Consider the following 21,447-nt stretch of genomic DNA (forward strand, 5'->3'; position numbering starts at 1 on the left):
CCACCTCGCCTCACTTCCTACTTCTAGGCTACAATCTGCGTAAAGCGATATTATTGCGTCGCATCGTGCAGTGCTTCCATCGAACTTCACGCCCGCAGCAAGACCATCATTACCGTTGTGGCGCCTAAATCCCCTCGAAGCCATCCTGATCATACCTGGAATTCAAAAGAAAACGCAGTCCTCATATTTCGCCCTACAACAAGCCGCACTACTGTTCCTGCATGAGCAACAGAGCGGACACCTTCATATTTACACGGAGGGTTCAGTTTCTTCGGCAAGCTCAGCAGAGCAGTGGTTGTTCCCCGCGAAGTCCCTCACCATAAAATTCAAGACATCGCATTTTACATCATCTACGGCTGCAGAACTTGCCGCCCTCCGTGCTGCTTTAGAGTTTTTAATTGAAGAACCGTATCAGGCATGGTCAATCTTCTCCGACTCCAAGACCACTCTCCAGTGCATTATGCCGCCATTTCGTCACGAACCGAATGAACAATTAGTCACTGACGTAACGCTTGTTCATCATCGCGCAATAGAGAAAAAAATGTCACAGTTTCGCCCTAAGGGCGAAGCAATGAATGCGATAGCAACACAGCAATGTCATACGAAGTAAGGTGAGCGGCTTTGGTAGCAATATGAATTGTAGTAAACATGAGCTGATTAAGTAAGCAAGTGTGCTGCGGCGTAAGTAGACCGACATGAAGAGAGACTCGATGACCACGAGAAGGCGCGTGTGAAACGGTGGTGTTGATGAGAAGCGCTTCCCGTGGGCAGCGCGTGCGAAGGGACACACCTGTAGCGCTGCGCTGCCGATCCGGGCAGCATTGCATGTGTAGCGTGCGTTGGAAAATGTGGCCCGGCTATTACTAACTGAATGAACAAGCGTGGTGTGAGCGCGCACAAACAAACACGAATAGATCACACTGAATGACTGCAGACAACGACTATCAAAACGCTGGCAGCAAGCATACGCCGCAGCGGGCGAAGGTACGTGCGGTCTATCGCTTCAACGGAAACGGAGCGGCGAATGCACGGCGCATAAAGGTCAGAACCGTGTAGAGATAAGAGACGGCGCGGACGAGCGCGGTTGTTGGCAGAGTAGAAGTGCTTATTCGAATGCTTATTCATTCGGGATCGGAATGGCCAACAGCACTACATGCGATAACTGTGGCTGCGAGGAAACAATCACCCACCTTCTCTGTGAGTGTCCCCGCTTCAGTGCGCCCAGGAAGGAACTTTAAAGAGTGTTAGATGGACTTGCTAAAGGCCCTTTGTCAGAGGAAAGGGTCCTGGGACACTAGCTGAGACAGTCCTCAGCACAGGAGGTTTTGAAAGCGTTGTTGCCAGTCTTGCGGAGAACTGGTCTCAGAGACAGACTTTAAGCAGTGCCGTATTCTCCATTTTCTTGTGTTCTTCTTTAGATTCTTTTTCTACATCTCTTTTCTATTATCTTTATTGCCCTTGCTCCCTTTCCCCAGCACAGAGTAGCCAGCCGGTCTGAGAACTGGCTAAACTTCCTGTCGTTCCGTCTATTCTCCTTCCTGTGTATGGACAATCTGCAGGGCGTCTACAGGTATCTATAGACTGTTCAAAGAGTCCCTAAACAAAATGTCCTCAAAGATGCCGCGCTCAACGGGCAGAATTACTCTGCTCATGTTTATAGATTTCAAAAGCGTGACTTCATTATAGGAAACGGGCGCCAAGAAAACCTAGAACACAATAAGGAGACACGAGGCTTGTCATCTTGTTGTCTCTGTATTCAGTTTTTGCCTGTTTATACATGTTGTTTAACAAACAAGTGCACTTTAGCCCACTAATTCTTTTGCAGTTACTGTGGTTATAATGGCACTTAGTGGTTTTGCATACTTAGTGACAGTTTCCCTAAATCATATGCATGCATGTCCGCGGCAGTCATCAAATGTATGCCTCAAAAACTTTTTCCTAAGCTCTCAAAACGAGCGCTTGCCGCAGAACGTGGCTCCGTACTACACGCTTCCAATTCGTCGCCCCAAGCATTTTACTTGAATATACTGTTGGTTCCAAGATAATTACGCGGTAACAGAAAACGTAGGAGGCGCAGGAAAGCATCGATAAATTAATTAGCATAACATTCTCCGCGTAATAACATAAACACTACAAAACAATTCTTGGATCATGAAATAGAAAAAAATGCCTAAGAAATATATTTGCCTATACTGCGCCAATGACAATTTTTTGTAGACGAAAAATACAAGAAAAACATCTACGTAAATCCCCAAAGTCATTAGTACACGTTTATAGCCTTATAATGATACTTTATTAAAAGTCTGGAACAAATTACGCCATTTTATGTTCAATTTCACGGCATCGTCTTCCACTCGCCATAAACATATGCTTTCACATTAGAGCTCGAGTACGTGCTGCTTCGCTCGCGCAATTAGATGCATGCATTGATGCGCTCTGTCTGCTGGCTGTAAATTACGTTTCATGTCAGACGCGGAAAAACTACGTTTCATTCCGGTCTTCATTAACGAAAATGAGGTGGGTGAGGTGATGTTCACTACCGTGACTAAGGAACGCATTGTTGGTTCCCCGGCATTCCACCATCCCATCTCTCGGCCCCGATCTCTGGGGAGCACTGCGACTTTCCGCAGGGTCTGTGCTTCGCTCGAAAGCATCGAGTTTCCTTGACAGTCGCGGTATATCGCCTTTCATTTTCCCGACCGGTGTTCACCCTTTGCACTGACAGACCCTAACTCCGCTAGCTCCCGTCGACAGTCACGCGCATTTGCCGGCATTCTGAGAGGCACGCACGCGGCGCATTCAACACGCCGTTAATTTGCCACCATTGAATCAACGGGTGCGAGAGGCTTTTTGAAGCCTCATTGTGGCCGTCGCACAACGCACGGAACACTAATGAAACCCGAGCGAGACAAGAACTAACTTATGTCGCGATTTCTATATTGTTCTTTGAAATGAGACATGCCGTTCGAACACGCGGAAGAAATGTTGCATCATCACCAGCCTTGAAACCCTTCGTATGACTCACCATGCTGCAGCATAGGCACTCAATGAACTTAACAGTCTGACGTCTTTCGTGTCAGCTGTGGTAGAGAGTCGCCGAACACAACCACAATCCAGAGTACTGACGCCGAATCTGCTGCCCTCTGCGATATATATATATATATATATATATATATATATATATATGCACCGCATTCGATGCGCGGACTCACCAAACTGAGATTTAAGCTTCAATTCCTTCCCAGTGTGGTATAACTTGCGCTAGCAGTATAATGTCTTATAATAATATTTTCTGATTACTACCAATAAGACTCCGTACTTTACCTAGTTCTTTTCAGTCAGAGCAAATTACAGCAACGTCGATATCGGTAAATACTTTGTTTGCCGCTAAAAGCTGCGGGCTATTATTTATTTATTATTTTTTTGTATAGCAGATGGCTATTTATGACCTCACTTTTGTGATGCGTAAAGAACTGTCTCTCGTTTGATTGTACATTTGTACTGTGCCACCATTTCCCGAGTGTCTGTTGCCGGCCGTCGAGTACCTTCAAGCCACCTTTTGTGGCTTTTCGCCCAGACTTCATTTTACCTGTATTGTCCCTGGAATCAATACACTTCAAACTGCATGAAGTGATGGAACCGTAACTGGTTGCTTTCGCCTATACATTTTTCTTTTCTTTTTGGGAACAATTATTGAAGGCGAAGTTGTCGCCTTTAGGTGACGCCTGCTCTTCCTCGTCACATGGCTATGAAAATGAAGTTAAAAAAAACGCTGTAACCCATTTAACACAGTCAGAAAGCAGGAACAAAAATTTGCCGCGTATCTGCGTGCTTCGCTGCAAATGTCGTCGAAAGACGATAGTCTTCTGCCGGCCGTACTACATGAGTGCTGGTCTGATGCGCGGCCACCCGTGATGCTGTTCTCGTACCATTTCCGTCCTGGCATGAAGGTTTGTTTGAACAGATTTCATTTTACCGCATTATTTCATCAAGCGGCCATTTATGTTTTGCCCTGCCTCAGACAGCGCTTCCTTTATGTTGAATCGGCCGCATCTGGCTGGCATTGATAAAATTGAGGAGGCGCTGCGTGAGACATGGACGCCATCTGGCAATACATCGGGAAACATGAGCTTGTGCAGAGGGCTTCCTTCCTCCATGGCAGAGGGCGCTCGTCGGCACGCAGTCGGGGAACGTCGTTCTTCGGCGCGCATAGCATGGCATTTTCAGCGCAGCTTAAGAAACTAGGGTCTTTAGAGTTACGTATCTATGTATTTTCTATTAAAGGAACACACCTCCTAATACTTACCTAGTGATGTTGCGCCTCAGATATACGTAATATTTACTTTGTGATCGATAACATTCACAAGTATGAACAGCCGTACCAGTTTAAGTAGTGTGGGCGGTAAGCAAGTGATCCAACTTTGGCCGGGGGGCTGAATCGGGTGACAGACAAACAGACAGACAGACCAAATTCTCAGCGTTTAAGTTCCCCAAGAAAGACTATCGTCTTTAATACAGTGTTTTACACACAAGCCTAAAAAGGTTGTCGCAGTTTCACCTGAAAGGCGAAGCATCAATTGCGATAGCAAATTTGTAGAGAGCTATACGGAGTAATGATAGTAGCTTTATCAGCTGTATAAACTTGGACATGCAGCAGCACCGGCAACACGCAGAACTGTTGTCGACGCCCTCGGCGTTTTGCCCGCGTTCGCACAAAATGCGTGCGGCGTTGGTGACTGTTGCCGGAGCCTCTGATATAAAAAAGTTGTCGCAGTTTCACCTGAGAGGCGAAGCATCAATTGCGATAGCAAAATTGTAGAGAGCTGTATGGATTAATGATAGCAGATTTATCAGCTGTATAAACTTGGACATGCAGCAGCACCGGCAACACGCAGAACTGTTGTCGACGCCGTCGGCGTTTTGCCCGCGTTCGCTCAAAATCTGTGCGGCGTTGGTGACTGTTGCCGGAGCCTCTGATATAAATAGGCACTTGATGCCGCAGCTAAACGTCGCCTCCCTTCCCTCCCCCACGGCCTTTCGCGCGTCGGAAGAAGGCACGTTTGCTCTACATATATGGTGATTGTAAAGGAGGAAAGAGACGCCTACTTGTGCAGCCCTTAAGGGAGCACAGCGCAGAACGCGCGTTTGTTATCCGCCGTCCGTTCACTCCCCGTGAAAGCGCGCGTCCCTCGCACCCTTTCACTCGCACATACAGCGTTCGGCGACGATTTCATCTCCATTGACGTCATACGGAACCTCACGGCGACGGCGACGGCAGAAATCTGCTTTTGAGTGTCCATATAATTGCTATCGCAATAAAATAGGCACTTGGTGCGAAGCTAAACGTCGCCTCCCTTCCCTCCCCCTCCCCCCCACGGCCCTTCGTGCGTCAGAAGACGTGCGTCATGCGCGTTTGCTCTACATATATGGTGATGATAAAGGAGGAAAGAGACGCCTACTTCTGCAGCCCTTAAGGGAGCACGGCACAGAACGCGCGTTTGTTCTCCGCCGTGCGTTCACTCCCCGTGAAAGCGCGCGTCCCTCGCGCCCTTTCACTCGCACATACAGCGTTCGGCGGCGCGCGGCGACGATTTCATCTCCATTGACGTCATACGGAACCTCACGGCGACGGCGACGACGACGGCGACGACGACGGCAGAAATCTGCTTTGGAGTGTCCATATAATTGCTATCGCAATAAAACGTGGGCAGATTGCGCTAGTGGTGCAAGGCTGGAGTAAACAGCGGAGCTGGTGATCGACATAGCTTCTTCCAGGTTTTACTAGGCTTGGTTAAGTTTTCTTAGGAAATGCTAAGTGCTGCTAGGCACGGTATTCCGAACCGGCTCGCCGCCGACGCGCAGATTCTCGCTTGGCCGCGCAACGCGCTTCAATATGAGCGGCTTCTTCGGGTGTCCAGACCGTCTTTGGTTGTCCCATGTCAAGGCTACATGTACTCGTCACAGAGTCAACGAGAGTTCTGCCGCCGTCGCGGCGGCTCCGAGCTTTATCTCTCCGGTGACGTCACGGCCAAGCTGCGCCTCGACCACGGAGAAAGAATAACTATTCTTTCTCCGTGGCCTCGACACTTGCCGGGGCGTGGCTGGTCGAAACCTGCCGAGCCGCCGCCAGAGGCGCCGGCTGCAGTCACGGACACCGAGCGCGTTCGGCGCGAACGCGGGGAAACGGGGAAATGCGAACGGCGTCGGCAGAAGCTCTGAGCGTTGCCTCGTTGGTGATGCTACAATTTCTTTCTCTCTCTTCCAAGGATAGCGCGCACCACGCGCATGCTCTCCTTCCCTCTCCTTAAAGGGCCCCTAAACCACCTGAGATATCTTTTGAACATTGCAAGTAAACAGGCGCATCGAGTTCAGAATGCCGTCACGATCAACGATGCCAAACGCTGCAGCGCTACGCGCCGCGGGCGTGCCACAAAAACAAAAAAATACTGCCGTCCTCCTCCCCTCGCCTTTCCGGCAACCCCAGCGGTCGTCATGATGTCAGCAGGGGGAAACTGGTGATGTCAACGGTGGAAACGATGTCTATTGGTCGAACAAGAACCTACGAATTCCGGTTAGTCCGCTAGCAGGTACGCGCGCTCTCTGCTCGTCCTCGCTGTGTTGCTCGCTTGTGCGCGCTTGCGAATCGGTAATTACAACCCGCAACGCAAGTGCCAAATTGCTCGTGTTCCAACACAGTCATGCTTAGTGGTCTCATTAGCTGCGCGAACAGAGTGCGGCAGTGTTGGCCTTTCCAGACGTGCGCGCAACACAGGGTCTATAGCGGCACGCTTCGCATAACACGCGCCGGCACCGCAACAACAGCGGGTAGCCGAGAAGCGCCGAGTTCACGTCCACGTTACCGGCACGCTAAGTCGCCCCACGCCGTTTGCCATTCGCGGGCCGCCGTTCGACAGCAGTGTTGCTCGCGAGCGACGAGATTTCCTTGCCGTACGTAGAAAGGATGAGACCGGGACTAATTTTGCGGCAGCCTCACCGCCGCTGATCGCTCGACGGCGCCGATATCGTCGCTAGGCCTTTTCCGGTTCCCTTCAAAGCTAAAGCGGACGGCGCTTCGAAATGAATTACCGACGCTCACAAGCCGCAATATTTTATTATCGTTGTTATCGCTCTTCGCAATAATTGTACACAAAGAAGAAAAATACGCCGATATTAGCGGCGCCGTCGACTACGATGCGAGCACAGCCGAGCCGGTCGTCTCCCGTCGGTAGCCATACACTCATCTACAGCCGATGTTTTCGTTGCCGGTGGCAGAGGCGCGCAGCTTCGCGGTCATCGATTGGCCCGTTGTTCGTGCTGTGGGCGGGGCGCCAGCCGAACTGTCGTCTACTTTGGACGCCTCTCGCGCGGCAGATTGGAGGCTGTATTGCCGTCCGCATATGTGCCGCTAGCATGGCTAGCGTGGACGTGCTTTAACCGGAAGTAGGCAGTGTTTTGAGAAGCGCGTTGGCGATGACGTATGTCACGTGACATTTGGAGCAGCAATCGGCGAGGAGGAGAGACCAGGCGTAGTGACGGAAAGAGCGAAACGAGCGAGGGCCGTTTTTCGATCATCAAACGCGTGTAACTCCGCTATTACGGCACCATTTCGAAAAATTCTCGCGGCTACGTGTTCGTTGTAGACTCGTGCACAACTGCAACACCACAACTAAATTTCGACCTCTGGGTGGTTTAAGGGCCCCTTTAACGTCCCATGTCAATGCAACATGTGTACGGCATGGAGAGGAGGCGAAGCACAAGCCGCTCCGCGAGGTGGTTGCTAGGCAACGCGCGATGACGTCCTCGTTCAGCGAGGTTTTTTTTTTTTTTTTTTTTTTTTTTTGTGCACGCTCCATGGACTGACGGTCGGCTTAAACAGCTTCGCTGTTAAAAATGACATACGATATTCCAAGAACACACGCAATATTCGCGTGAACGGCAAACAGTGGCCGCTTGATTGGTGCCGACTCGCAATGGGTCATTAACAAAAAGCGTATTATGGAGTCCTTGACCAGACTTTATTTAAAACAAGCGAATTGTCTCTGTCCTGCATGAATCTTGAGCAACACAGTCCTATAGTGCCACTTGCATAAAAATTCACTGCCATCCCACTCTGTGAAGGTGGACCACCAGCGAAGCTGCGTATGTGGTGATTGACCGTTGCTCCGGTGAAACGATCCAAGTTTGTGGGATCGAGGCTATATGGACCGTTCGCATTTCTTTCCGCCTCGCGGTCCTTGCGGGCAGCACGCTTATACGCTTGGCGTCCGCGGCCCGCTCATCGTCGGTGGTCTCCATTCGGCGCCGCCGGGCCCATTCCCTTTTCTGTTCATGCCGTCGTTCTTGGTAGGCACGCTGTTCTTCGTCAGACCGTACAACACGAGGCCTACCCAACTGAGGAAAGGAGCCTACGTAGAGCATGACGCCAGGAAACAGAAGACACTCAGATTGGTAGGCACTAGTTTGAATACTAGTGTGAATACGTGGGATGGCGTACACGTGTATGGTGCGAACGTAGACATGGCCGACGTGGGTCAAAGTGTAGTATCTGTTCTTATCAGCTAATTATCTGATGCGGGTTCTATTTGGACGCAAGATATTAGGCTTATTTTTGCAAGTTGGCGGAGTGCTTGAAGCAGGCTTCAATACTGTCGCGGGTCGGCCCAGTATTGCACTATCTTCGGGATCGGCCCACGGTTTTTGGTCTACTGACATCGATCCGCTGGAAACTAGCCATATACAGCTTCGCTGTAACATCCGAATATTTCATTTAATGTTTTAGCCCGTGGTGGCAGTAAAGTGGGTGCGGTCATTTATGGCAGTCATTTTTGTCAATTTCTTTATATGGCGGGATCAAAATTATGCATGAACAATATAACGTAGAGCACTGCACGGGCCGATTTTTGTGGCCCGGGCCCGTTTTTACATTGGGCGGCCCGACCGAGCCCGATGAAAACTTCCCGGTCAAAAAACCCGAGCCCGGCCCGGGCCCGGGTCAAAAAGCACACGCCGTGCCCGAGCCCGGCCCGAGCCCGTGAAAAAACTGCTCTACCCGGCCCGGCCCGGCCCACGGGCCGGGCCGGGCCCGGGCTTTCGGGTAAGCCCGAGCCCGTGCAGTGCTCTAATATAACGTTCTCGTTTCGCTCCTATAAGGCAACAATTCTCACTAAAATCAATTGACCGGTGGCCTAAGGCGAGTATTTCTGTTTTCACACGTTTGTGATTAAAGAGATCGTGATTGGTCGTATAAGGTATAAAGATTCCGCCTACGCAGAACCCGTATATCAGCATCGATATACGCTCAGTGACGCAGTTGCCTCCGCGACAGTCGCGCTGTATCAAATGGGTGTTTCCTGTCCGTTCTAAGCGTGGGCCATTACGCGCCGGCCACCGTTGTGAAAGTTTTACGAAGCCACGCTCTCCTCCTCGGCTGAGTGGGTTTCGGTGTTTACTGCGTCAAGGTAAAGAGCCTTCGTTGCTTTGCGATAACAGCGTGCTAAATAAGGTTCTGTTGTTTGTTGCGCGTTTTGGTTTGCGCGTCGAAGTAAGATGCGTTAACGGAAAGTTCCTGCCTGCACGCGCACACTTTATTTTGTGGCGACGGAGAAATAGAGACGCCATGGCAATCTACTACCTTGAATGGTTGTGTAATAAAAGGCAGTGGCTCTAATTGACTATGTGATTGCAACCTTACTTTTGTCTAACATGACAGCTCGGAAATCCGCTCAAAACTAGACCTTATATAGGCGTTTTATTTATTTATTTATTTATTTATTTATTTATTTATTTATTTATTATTTATTTATTTATTTATTTATTTATTTATTTATTTATTATTATTTATTTATTTATTTATTTATTTATTTATTTATTTATTTATTTATTTATTTATTTATTTATTTATCTGTATATAGCACTGTATTCACTCCCATCCAGGAACTGAGAAACAAATTTTGGAAGAAATGAAGCGTAAACTTGTTAGAGACAATGCCCCCAAGGTCTCCGATCCCCGACCGTACAAAGGCGAACCAAACCTGACCCTCAACAGTCCTTTTACGCTTCCTGAACTCCACGCCGCTCTTGCCAAATTGACCCGTAACACGCCGCCAGGAAATGACAAGGTGACCAACAGGATCCTACGAAACCTCCCAGACAAGGCCCTAAATGGACTCCTCGACTACATGAATAACTGCTGGGAAGAAGGTGAGCTCCCGGCAGAATGGAAGCACGCAGAAGTCATTATGATTCCAAAACCCAACAAGCCACTACAAATCTGCGACCTACGGCCCATCTCCCTGACTTCTGCGCTGGAAAGCTTCTCGAACACATGGTTCACGATCGCCTCACCACATACCTCGAAGACTCAGGACTCATGCCTGACACAATGTTTGGCTTCCGACAGCTCCTCTCAGCACAAGATATACTCTTACAGCTCAAGGAAGACCTCTTGGATTACCTAGAACGCCACAAAAAGTTCTCTATTTTAGCAACAGATGTAAAAGGAGCCTTCGATAATGTGAAGAATGATGCAATCCTCCAGAATCTCCAAGACACAAACTGCGGAATACGGACCTACCAATACGTACAGGACTTTCTCAGGGATCGCACGGCTACGGTGGGCATCGGCAACATCCGAAGCGACAAATTCGAAATGCCCAACAAAGGCACTCCACAAGGGTCAGTGACTTCACCTTTGCTGTTCAACCTGGCTATGATTAAGCTCCTGCAACAACTCGATGACATCGAAGGTTTAAGCCATGCAATATACGCCGACGATATAACGTTATGGACAAAAGCGTCGACAACCGGCCGACAGCAAACTACCCTCCAAGAGGCAATCGATCTGATAGAACAGTACCTATCAAGATGCGGTCTCCAGTGCGCCACCGAAAAATCAGAGCTACTTATACTCAAGACAAGGACCCGGGGAAGACCACCAACCTACATCGACCCAGATCCCGACGTCACACTCAATGGAATCGATATAGCTCAAGTTGACTCCCTCCGCGTCCTTAGCGTCACAATACATAAAGATGGTTCTGGCGCAGATACACCTGCGAAGCTTCAGAAGACCCTAACACAAGTAACTCATCTTATTAGGTGTATAACCACTCAAAGAAGAGGACTTAAAGAGCAAGAAACCGTCCAAATTATCCAAGCACTCCTTATAAGCCGCATCACATATGGCACCCCGTATCTACTCAAGAAAGCTGAAATTGAAAAACTCAACATCGTCATCAGACAGGCAATCAAGAGCGCACTATGACTTCCCAATACGACCTCAACCACGACACTACTCAAACTTGGCCTCCATAACACCTGGGAAGAAATGAGGGAAGCGCACAGGGCCAGCCAGCTGGAACGCCTTAAGCTGACTCAAACAGTCTGGTGGACCGGGCCCGGGCCTGCGGCATTAGCCAACGGCTTTCTGGACTGAGAGAGCCGCCCACCGAGGGCGAAGGAAGAACACGTTCTCGCTGTTTCTAACAGTAAACGTTCATTCCTCCTCCTCCTGTGTATATAGCTAGAAACGTGTTGCTTCAAGATCGCGATCTATTACATCCAGTACCACCAGTTTACGTTCCCAAAATGTTATTCGTAGTTTTCATATCAAAACATTCCGTTCGTGTGTCACTGCATACACACCACGCCATTGACATCCATCAAGCTCCTACAAAAAGGGTCGTCCCAACTTGTGTTCAATATGCCGACTTGATGCGCAGTCGCCGTTTTATGTTTACATATTTGCATCTTGTTAAAATTACGCTTCTCACCAATCTCGCTAAGTGTGCCGACATATTTATCTTGTATATGACATAGCCGGTGGCAGCTGTACTCGAACAATCGTTTCTCCCCCCAACTTGCCTGCTCTTATTATTTTTATTACTCTTATTTTTGGCCACTGTCAATATTGTTGTGGTGGCTGTTGTTGTGGCTGCCGCTTTGGTGTATGTAACTGTTGTTTTTACCCTGTGTCGTTGTTGTCGCTGTTGCTGTTGTCGATGTTATTGCTATTGTGGGTGCTACGCTGTTTTTACTATTGTTGCAAAGCAAGAAACGTACTTATAACAGCCATTGCATTGCCTCACAGTGTGTCAGCCAAACGTTAGAGGAAGTTTTGAAGTCATTTCTTCAGCGGAAACACCGTAAAAACTTGAACACATAAGAAAATTACGCGCAGCAATATGCCCTACGCAATGAGAGAGAAGAGGCAGCAAAGAAAATGTGGAATAAGGCATGATGGCTTTCCCGGCATACATGCCCTAACTGTCGTGCTTCATTTCAGGCCTACCGACAGAGGTTACGATTTCTACGCTCTGCACAGCAACATCATGATCAATCTCGAAAGTGTTAAATTTTTTAATGTTTACTGAACAAAATATGCAATGTTGTTTAATAACCGTTAAACGGCGACGGCTGCTACTTTTCGCTCAGCGAGAGTACTAAAAGCTAAAACATAAAACCTATAAGAGAACGCGGAGAGGTGTTGCTTAGGCTATCAGCCGAGCGTCAGAAACTCAAGCGCAATAACCTTAAACAACGTGAGCTAGCTACGAATAAAGTGATAGAATACGCTATGCCAACCGTGTCCCTTCTTTCATGTAAACAAATAGAAAAGGGACTGTTGACACGTAACTGTAGAAGTAGGAACACACTACAGAAAGCTATGGAATCAAAGGTGTTTTAATTATCCTGGACGCGCTTCTACCGTGATTGCAGATGCGCCAAACTGCGCTGGAGTCGAGGTTTTCCTCTGCACCTCAAGTGATTCAGTGGCGTGATGAGCAGCGACGACGTCACGAAGTTTTCATTAGGTGAAACGGGCGTCGACGCACCGCTCGTGTTTATTGAAATAATGTGCAACGGTGCGAAACGGAAGGCTGGCGCTCAACTCTTCGACGGCTGCATCGGAGAGACCGCGGATGCAGAAAGCGAAGTTTCTTGCGCAGGCCAATGACCTCTTCTGTCCTTTTTGCATGTGCGTTGTACACTTAGCAGGCCGAACACTTTGGGATGGCTCATGATTGGTCATCGGACATCTGCTGTGCAATGTCGACGTTATACAGCACTATACTGCCAGCGTACCGAAATTTTGACGCCGATAACTAGGGATCGAACGGCATTGCGGATTAGGCTCCTCAGGGAATAAGACGAAAAGTATTTACCCAGAAGATCATTTACCTGCAAGCATTCATTTCAGAACACGACTACAGGGTCAACAATGAGAATAGGGAACTTGGCACGGGTAGGGAAGGTGAATCAGGGGTTGAGGGAGTCGGCAGCGCTCGGTAAGTAATAATGCAGCAATAATGCAGAAGAAAAAAATTTGAAGGGAAAATGTGTACGCGATAACACAAAGGGCGGTGCATTGTTATTTGAGGCTCGAGCCGGTTGCCTAAGGACAAAAACATACCAGAGCAAATATTAGGAACGATATGAGGCATATGAAAGCTGTAGCAAAAATCTCGCGACCACTCAGCACATCCTAATGGAATGCGAAGAGATACACCCAGTGAGAACCGTATAGGTAACGTACACCTTCCAGAAGCGCTTGGGTTTAAAGTGGACGGAAGCATAAACCGGTCAGCAGTCGAGATAAGCAAGAGACACTTAGAGTATTAGTGAAAAACAAAAAAAAACAGGGAAGAGATTGATAAGACCGGATCTCTTACAACCATGAGTAGCGGTACAAGGTATATATTCAAGGAAAAGAAGATTAAGGAGATGTATACAAAAATGCTTGACAAGATAGAGAGAAAGAAAGGGAAAGAAAGGCAAGGAGGTTAGCCAGTGCAAATACCGGCTTGCTACCCTGTACTGGGGAGAGGTGTAGAGGGAATAAAAGGTGATAGAAGAAACAAATAAAAAAGTGAAGTAAAAAAAATCGCGCAATAACGCGACCCTACGCGCTACAACGTTCAAAGCCGGTCGCACAATTCCCAAGCCCTTAAGAACTTCAGCAGAGCCCTTAAGGCCTCGAGTGCCGAAGCCCGTCTAGACCAGTGTCCTAAAACATTTTCCTCTGTGAGGGGGCGATTGTCCAGTTTTTCAAGCGCATTCGCGAGCACTTTTCTTGCCACATTGTAGCGGGGACAGTCACAGAGGACGTGCTTGATTGCCTCCTCGCAGCCACAGTTGTCGCAAGCAGGGCTGTCGGCCATTCCAATAAGGAAGGAATAGGCGTTCGTGAATGCCAGGCCGAGCCACAGACGGCACAGAAGTGTTGCTTCCACTCGTGGTAACCCTGGCGGAAGACGGAGTTGCAGACGTGGATCCAATCTGTGGAGGCATGCGTTGCTGAAATCACTGGTGTTCCACAGAGTCTACGTAAGCTCGCGTGCGAGAGAATGAAGTTTTGCGGCTGCCTCTCAAAATAACATGTATAGCACACCACCACTCCGTTTCAAAGGGGATTCCATTAAATCATCATCATCATCATCATCATCATCATCATCATCATCATGCCGTTTATAAACGCCGCGTTTAGCAAGTCCTCCTGATTTAACCACCTCTATGTTGTCGTTACCTCCACAGTGTTATAGAAATGAAGCTGAAGGTGCAAGTCGAGCTCAGGCTGGCGGTGTCGATATAATTGGAGTGCTGCTAAATGATGCGGTTTTCCTTTTCCTCAACAAACTATTGAATTTGTGCTGTCGATCATGGTCATTTTCCTTCCGAGTGATCACTTCAGCGGAGAACGGCAGAATAACGATGACCAGTAAAGCAAAGAGGTAACTAGCTGTCACTATATAGTTGGAGCAAAGCAACAGTACACTATTGTTAGAAGCGCAGGCGCACGTGCAAATAAAAATCCTTAAGTAGAATTTAGGCCGCGGATCGGCCGACTTAAACATTGGTTTTTATTTAGGTACGTGGTACTGCTCTTCGTACGACGCATGAATCACTGGCTGCAAAGAATTACTCCATAAATTGACTGCTGTGAACGACAAGAACATAAAGCGCGAAACGAAAACCTTTAAAAGCAAATGTATATATGGTAATCCTGAGCCTGAATAACACATTCAACGTAAAGCTTTATATAATTTACAGATTTCGCCATTTAGGCCTAGGAGATCGGCCGCACTTCTCGGCAACTATCACTGATATTCAAGTTTGAAACCTTGTCCTTGTCGGCCCGACGGGATGTTCAAATGAAGCAGAAAGGAGTAAATCTTTATATTTTCATAGATTAGCGTTTTTTACTAACGACAAATCCTGCTATAGAAATTGCGAGCATACAAGAATGATCGTACTCTGGGATTCAACATCGTTTTTCTCAGAATTTCTTCATTTATATTCTACGATGATCCCAATAGAACTGATTTGCTTTTATTTATCCGTGGAAACATTTATTTCTCTTACCGTAACTTCTACATAGCAAGATGAAAAAACATCGCTTCGTCGCTTAAAACGGCCTGTTTTTACGTTTTGTCGACAAGGCATTTAAGTTGGCCGCGAAGGCGGCGAAGCTCATGAATTCCGCAATGAACCCGTCATCTTGTCAGCTGCCCCTAGAATATTCTGTAAATACACTCTATACATAAAACGTATTTAATATATGTTTTCACGTAGAGGGGCCTAATTTCCAGGCTGTGGAAGTTTGCGCTTCACTCGTGTGCACAGTTCACTGTACACACTATCATCGTGATCCACAATCTCCCCTTCACCTTTTCCCTGCGTACGGGGACAGGGCTCTTGCCGCAGACCTCTCTGCCTTTCGGGCAAAAAAATTATTAAAAAACTTAAAAATTCTTCCTCTTTATCTCCCTTCGGTTTTCAGTGCGTTGCGACAATATATTAAGTGATGCAGGCCTTATCGCGTTTCATCAGAGTTCAAAACTTTCGGTAACGGCTTAAAGTACTGCCACTCACTTAGGAAAGGCCGGCGCAAAGTGTAGCCGACGACGAAAGTAAGCGCTGCCTGTAGCGACCCACTATATCCCCAGGGAGCACGGGAACGAGCGGTGTCCATTGCACTGATTGGACGCCTGTCAAGAGCTCCTGCTGCACCACCGTCACCCTGTGCGCTAACGCAACTCGAAATTCTCGTTTGTTTATTCGCTTGTTGTTCGATGCAAAGATCCAAGCGAGGGGAAAGCGCCTCCGGGGAAATGCCGCCAGAACGGTTGGCCCGCTGCATGCATTATGGCCCTTCGCATTCATTATTTCCGTGTCTACTCCCCATCTTGCGTTTCTAAGCTTCTGCGCTCTTCTTGCTGAAGCCGCTGTGCCCCTTCCGGTGGCAGCCTGCATCTTCATTCATTTCGCCTCTGTCAATTGGTATGTATTAGAAGTGTGCGAATTTTCGAAACGTACGAATAACGAATTGAATAGTGTCCTATTCGATTCGCTCTTCCAATCGAATTGTCACTATTCCTCAATGCGAATATTTTTCGAATACCTTTCTAATATTTCAGAACGTCAAGTGCGCCCGAATAAACATAAAGTTAGAGCAAAAGTATGATAAATTTTCTCTTCTTCCTGGGGTTTTACGTGCCAAAACCAGTTCTGATTATGAGGTACGCCGTAGTGGAGGGCTCCAGAATACGCACACGGGCGTTTTTGCATTTCGCCTCCATCGAAATGCGGCCGCCGCGGCCGGGATTCGATCCCGTGATCTCGTGCTCAGAAGCGTGCCTTAGCTGACTGAGCCACCCCGGCGGGTGGTAAACTCAATCTTCGGGGCAGATTTGATTATCTGGCCCTAATTAGTGTCATTAGCCGCAGCAGCCTATTTCTGTCGACTGCAGGGTGAAGGACTTTTCCAGCAATCTGCAATTACACTTGCCTTTCGCCTGCTGATTCCACCTTATGCCTGCATACTTCCTTACCTCATCACACCACCCAATTACCTGCCATCCTCGATAGCACTTGCTTTCACTTGGCACCCATTATGTAACCCTAATAGGCCACCGGGTATCCACCCTATGGATTACATCGCCGGTCCAGCTCCATTCCCCTCCTAAGATCAACGAGAATGTCGGCAACCCCCGTTCGCCCACACCGCTGTCTTCCTGTCTCTTAACGCCACGACTACCATTTGTCCTTGTATGCCCTGTTGCGAGGCCCTTACCTTTTTCTTGTACACCGCATGCGCTATGTATGCAATTGACGCTGCCCGCCATTCCATTTGGAAAAGTATTCATAAAGGAAACGTCTGGTCGCAGGCGACATAGTAACGTTTCTTCCCGTCGAGTAAAACCGGATTAAAGTTGTAACTTCATATCTAGGTCCATGGCATATAGGCGCTGGTTGATGAACTCTGGTGCAGTCACATAATAAAGATGTTTATTCTATCTCTCTCTCTCTCCATTCTCGTAGTGTGATGGAACAACTCCCGAGAGATGATGAGAGGCTTGTCCTACGGACAGCCTGAGGGCACTCACATTACAGATCTTTTACATAAGATAAGTTGCTGGGACCATGGCCTCGTGCATTCGCGATGTACAAAACCACAAAAGCGCTGCTGCGCTTCTTGAGATACACCAGCCTGTATGGGCGCTTGTGATGAACTGAACAATGAACGCTTCAGTGTGTTTGTTTCCGTGCACAGTCTGAACTTCTCTCCTTCTCATCTTTCAGTTTCTTTTCCTCCTTTCCCAGCGCAGGATAGTCGAACGGGCTTAGCCTGGTTTATCTCCTTGAACGCCTTTCTGTTATGACATTTCTCTCTTATCTTCTTCGCGAGCTTCTTCGTCAACCCACAAGTTTCTGCCCCATCTGTAAGTATCGGTGCGGTGAAACAATGCGATTAAACCTCTAATTTTCTCCACACGTTGGCTTAACGCACATAGCAAACAAAATAATTGCCGAGAACACAAAATTCTACTGCTCACCAAACAACCCCCACAATTGCCTAGACACGTAAGTAATGTAGTCGTAACTTAATGTACGAAGAAAATTACGTAAAGAGGTGAATTTTTTGTGAGCGTAAGACATGTATTAGCTCTCAAGAAACAGAAGGCTAGCCCGCAACAATGCTGAGGCACAACGGAACCAACAAGCGAAGCAAGCTGTCTTTTTTCAACAAATCCATGCGAAAGCATGGATAAAATCCACGCAAAGCCCACGATTCTCATGGGTATACTATGCGATAGCAGCGTTAGATATTGGTCTAGTTATCGTAAAATAAAACGGCAGTTTGCGACGTACATGTTGTCGATGGCAGCACTACTATACATCCGGGTTCGACAAATTAAACAACGGGTGTAGCCATCCGACTGCATCACCCGACAGTGGCTATACTCTATGGACCCCGTTCAGAAAGACTCTTGGGCCATGGGCATCGTGCGTGGGTAGTGCGGGGTGTCTTTCACGTATCTTTCCTTCTTGTCTTTCTAAATCCCCCCGTTCCGCAATGTCGGGTAGCAAATGGATCTTAGTTTACCTCCCTGCCCTTCTCCTTTCCAACGTCCGTCTCTCTCTCTCTCTCTCCCTAGTGAACAGAGTAAATCTGCAGGCGCAGCAAGACGATGCGAATGACCTGGAATCCGACAACACACAGGTCTTCTAGCCCGAGCATGGTGCGCCTGTGGAAATGCTCCATGCTTGTAAACGAACGGCTGCGTTGCAAGGTAGCAGTCGACAACGTTAACACTACGGTTTTTAGTTGATCGCCGCTAGGAGCAATTTCTTTCGCCAAGAATCTATGGAAGACTCGCTTGCTTCCAGCCTTGCTTCCAGAGAAAACTCAGAGAAATCACCTTGCTTCCAGAGAAAACTCACATCGCTAGATTTATCAAATGTCATTTTTTCCTACACTTTAAACATTTCACAACCTTTGGATTTGCCTTGCCCCGAAGAATATTCGCCATCAATTTGCGTACATCTCGATACTTTGCTGTCGAGAACACTATGTCACTGATTACATGCGTATGCCGTTCATGACCTGAAAGTACCGGTGCGCAGCGTTAAGGAATAGAAAAGTACGGAAGGTGGATAATGATTATTGTTTGAGGACAAGATAAACCTGAAAGGGTCAAAACACCTTGTCACCACAGCGGAAAGCTGTAGTCAAGAAATGAAAAACTTAATCGACCTTTTTGCGCTTCACCAAATGGTGTTGGAGCCAACACGTGGAGAAAATATTTTAGATTTAATACTGACAAATCAACCTGAAATAGTTTTCTCCAGTGTTGTCGTACCTGGTATAAGCGATCACAGTGCCGTGGTGTGCGAGATGCATATTAGTTACGCAAAAGTAGTAACTGGTCCTAATAGGCGGATTTTCAACTTTGAGAAGGCTAATGTGGCTGAGATTAACGGGGCCTTAGATTCCTATCTAACAGTTTTTGAAACACAAGCTGAGACTGAAAGTGTAGCTCACCTGTGGACATTAAACAAAAAATCGTGGAACTAAAGCATCAGTTTGTTCCTTCCTGGGTGTTAACCCCAAGGCGCGCTAAAAGTAAACCTTGGTTTACAAAACTGTTGTACAGACTAACACAGAAAAGGAAGAGATGCTATCGCAATTTTCGAGAGTTACCTACAGAAGAGAATAAAATAAAATTGCAGAACATAACATGCGAAGTGAAAGTTGCTACTCGTAATGCAAAGGATTGTTATTCCGGATCTATGCATTTTAGATTAAAACAAAATCCCAAAGAATTTTGGAAGCATGTTAAAAGAAATGGTAAGGACAAGGTAGCTGTTCCGTCGTTGGTCGTTGGTGGTAACACGGTACATGACGACATTGCCAAGGCCGAAAATTTTAATCAATACTTCAGCTCTGTCTTTACCCCAGTGGTCAGAATTGATGGGAAGACACAGGACCCTCGAAGCGAAATAGGCGAGATGGATCACATTAACTTTTCCGCGCGTGGTATTGAGGTGTTGTTGCTGGGATTAAATGCGTCAAAGGCTTGTGGCCCCGACGGCTTGCCAAACAGACTTCTCCAACTCTGTGCAACATCAGTCGCGCCATATTTAAAGATAATTTATGACAAATCTCTAGAACAGTCCTGTCTTCCGGTCGAGTGGAAAGTTGGGAGCGTTGTGCGATCTATAAGTCAGGCGCACGTAGTGAAGTAGCGAATTACGGGCCAGTGTCCTTGACATGTGTTTCTTGCAAGATTCTAGAGCATATTTTGTATACTACAGTTGTAGCGCATATTAATAAACATTGTTTGTTTAATCCAGCTCAGCACGGGTTTCGGAAAGGCCTTTCCTGCGTTACACAATTAACAGGATTTACACTCGACATAGCAGAATCCCTCGATCATCGACTCTCAGTAGACTGTGCTTTCTTGGACTTCCAGAAGGCATTTGACACTGTACCTCATGCTTCCTTAATTGAAAAACTTGGAGCTTATAATATACATCCGCAGGTTATATCTTGGATAAGATCATATCTCGCATCACGAAAGCAGTTTGTCATTGTTAACGGGGCTCAATCTCAGATCGCGAGTGTCACGTCCGGTGTACCTCAAGGATCTGTGCTGGGACCACTGTTATTTCTATTATATATAAATGATATAACTGATGGTATCCAGTCTCAGATGCGTTTATTTGCCGATGACTACGTGCTATATAGGGAAGTAAAATGCATTGATGATGTTGCTGTTCTCCAACAAGATCTAGAGAAAATCAACGAGTGGTGTATAAAGTGGCATATGAAGTTAAATGCAAAAAAAAAAAAAAAAAAAAAACTGTGTACATGGCATTTACCAGAAAAAAATATCCACACACGAGCAGTTATAATCTGAACAGCGTACCTTTAAAACAAGTATCAGATTACAAATACCTAGGTGTTTATTTTACATCTTCGCTAAGGTGGCAGAGACACGTTGATTACGTTGCAGCCAAAGCTGGGAAAGTGTTGGGCTTTTTGCGTCGCAATGCCAAAACTTTTCCCGTACCCTACTAAAGAATTATTGTACAAAACCAATGTTAGACCACTGCTTGAATATGCCTGCACAGTCTGGGATCCCCAGCAAAGCGAGATATTGATAAATTGGAAAGCATTCAAAACTTGGCTGCTCAGTTTGTGTCAGGAAATTACTGCAGGACTATTGGGGCGGAAAGTATAAAGTAAACACTGAATTGGGAGCATTTAGATAATCGTCGACGTAAGATGCGATTGAAATTCTTTCATGCTGTTTACCATGGTCGTGTCGGGATTGAAAATACAAAATATTTGCTTGCACCTCACTATGTCTCAGACAGAGTTGATCATATGTTCAAGGTACGGGAAATCGCATGCAAGACTGATTTATTTCGATTGTCTTTTTTTCCTAGAACAATCCGCGAATGGAACCAATTGCCGTCAAACATTGCCTCTGTTATGTCTAATGATGTTTTCTTTTCTATGTTAGCATAACCGCGTTCAAGTTTGTTTCAATGACATCTGTATTTTTGTGACTGATTGTGATTAGTGGTTATTTTTATTAGTTGTGTGACTGACACTGTATGTATTTTTTTTTATCTTTTTATGTATACCCTCCCCCACTG

General features: G+C 47.0%; 1 pseudogene; it reads left to right on the top strand.

The window, feature by feature from the left end:
* The first annotated feature begins 8,517 nt into the window (after positions 1 to 8,517).
* LOC119454735 (U2 spliceosomal RNA) lies at positions 8,518 to 8,697 on the top strand (annotated as a pseudogene).
* Positions 8,698 to 21,447: the final 12,750 nt, after the last annotated feature.

The sequence above is a fragment of the Dermacentor silvarum genome, chromosome 5 (genome assembly GCF_013339745.2).
Source record: "Dermacentor silvarum isolate Dsil-2018 chromosome 5, BIME_Dsil_1.4, whole genome shotgun sequence".
Lineage (NCBI taxonomy): Eukaryota > Metazoa > Arthropoda > Arachnida > Ixodida > Ixodidae > Dermacentor > Dermacentor silvarum.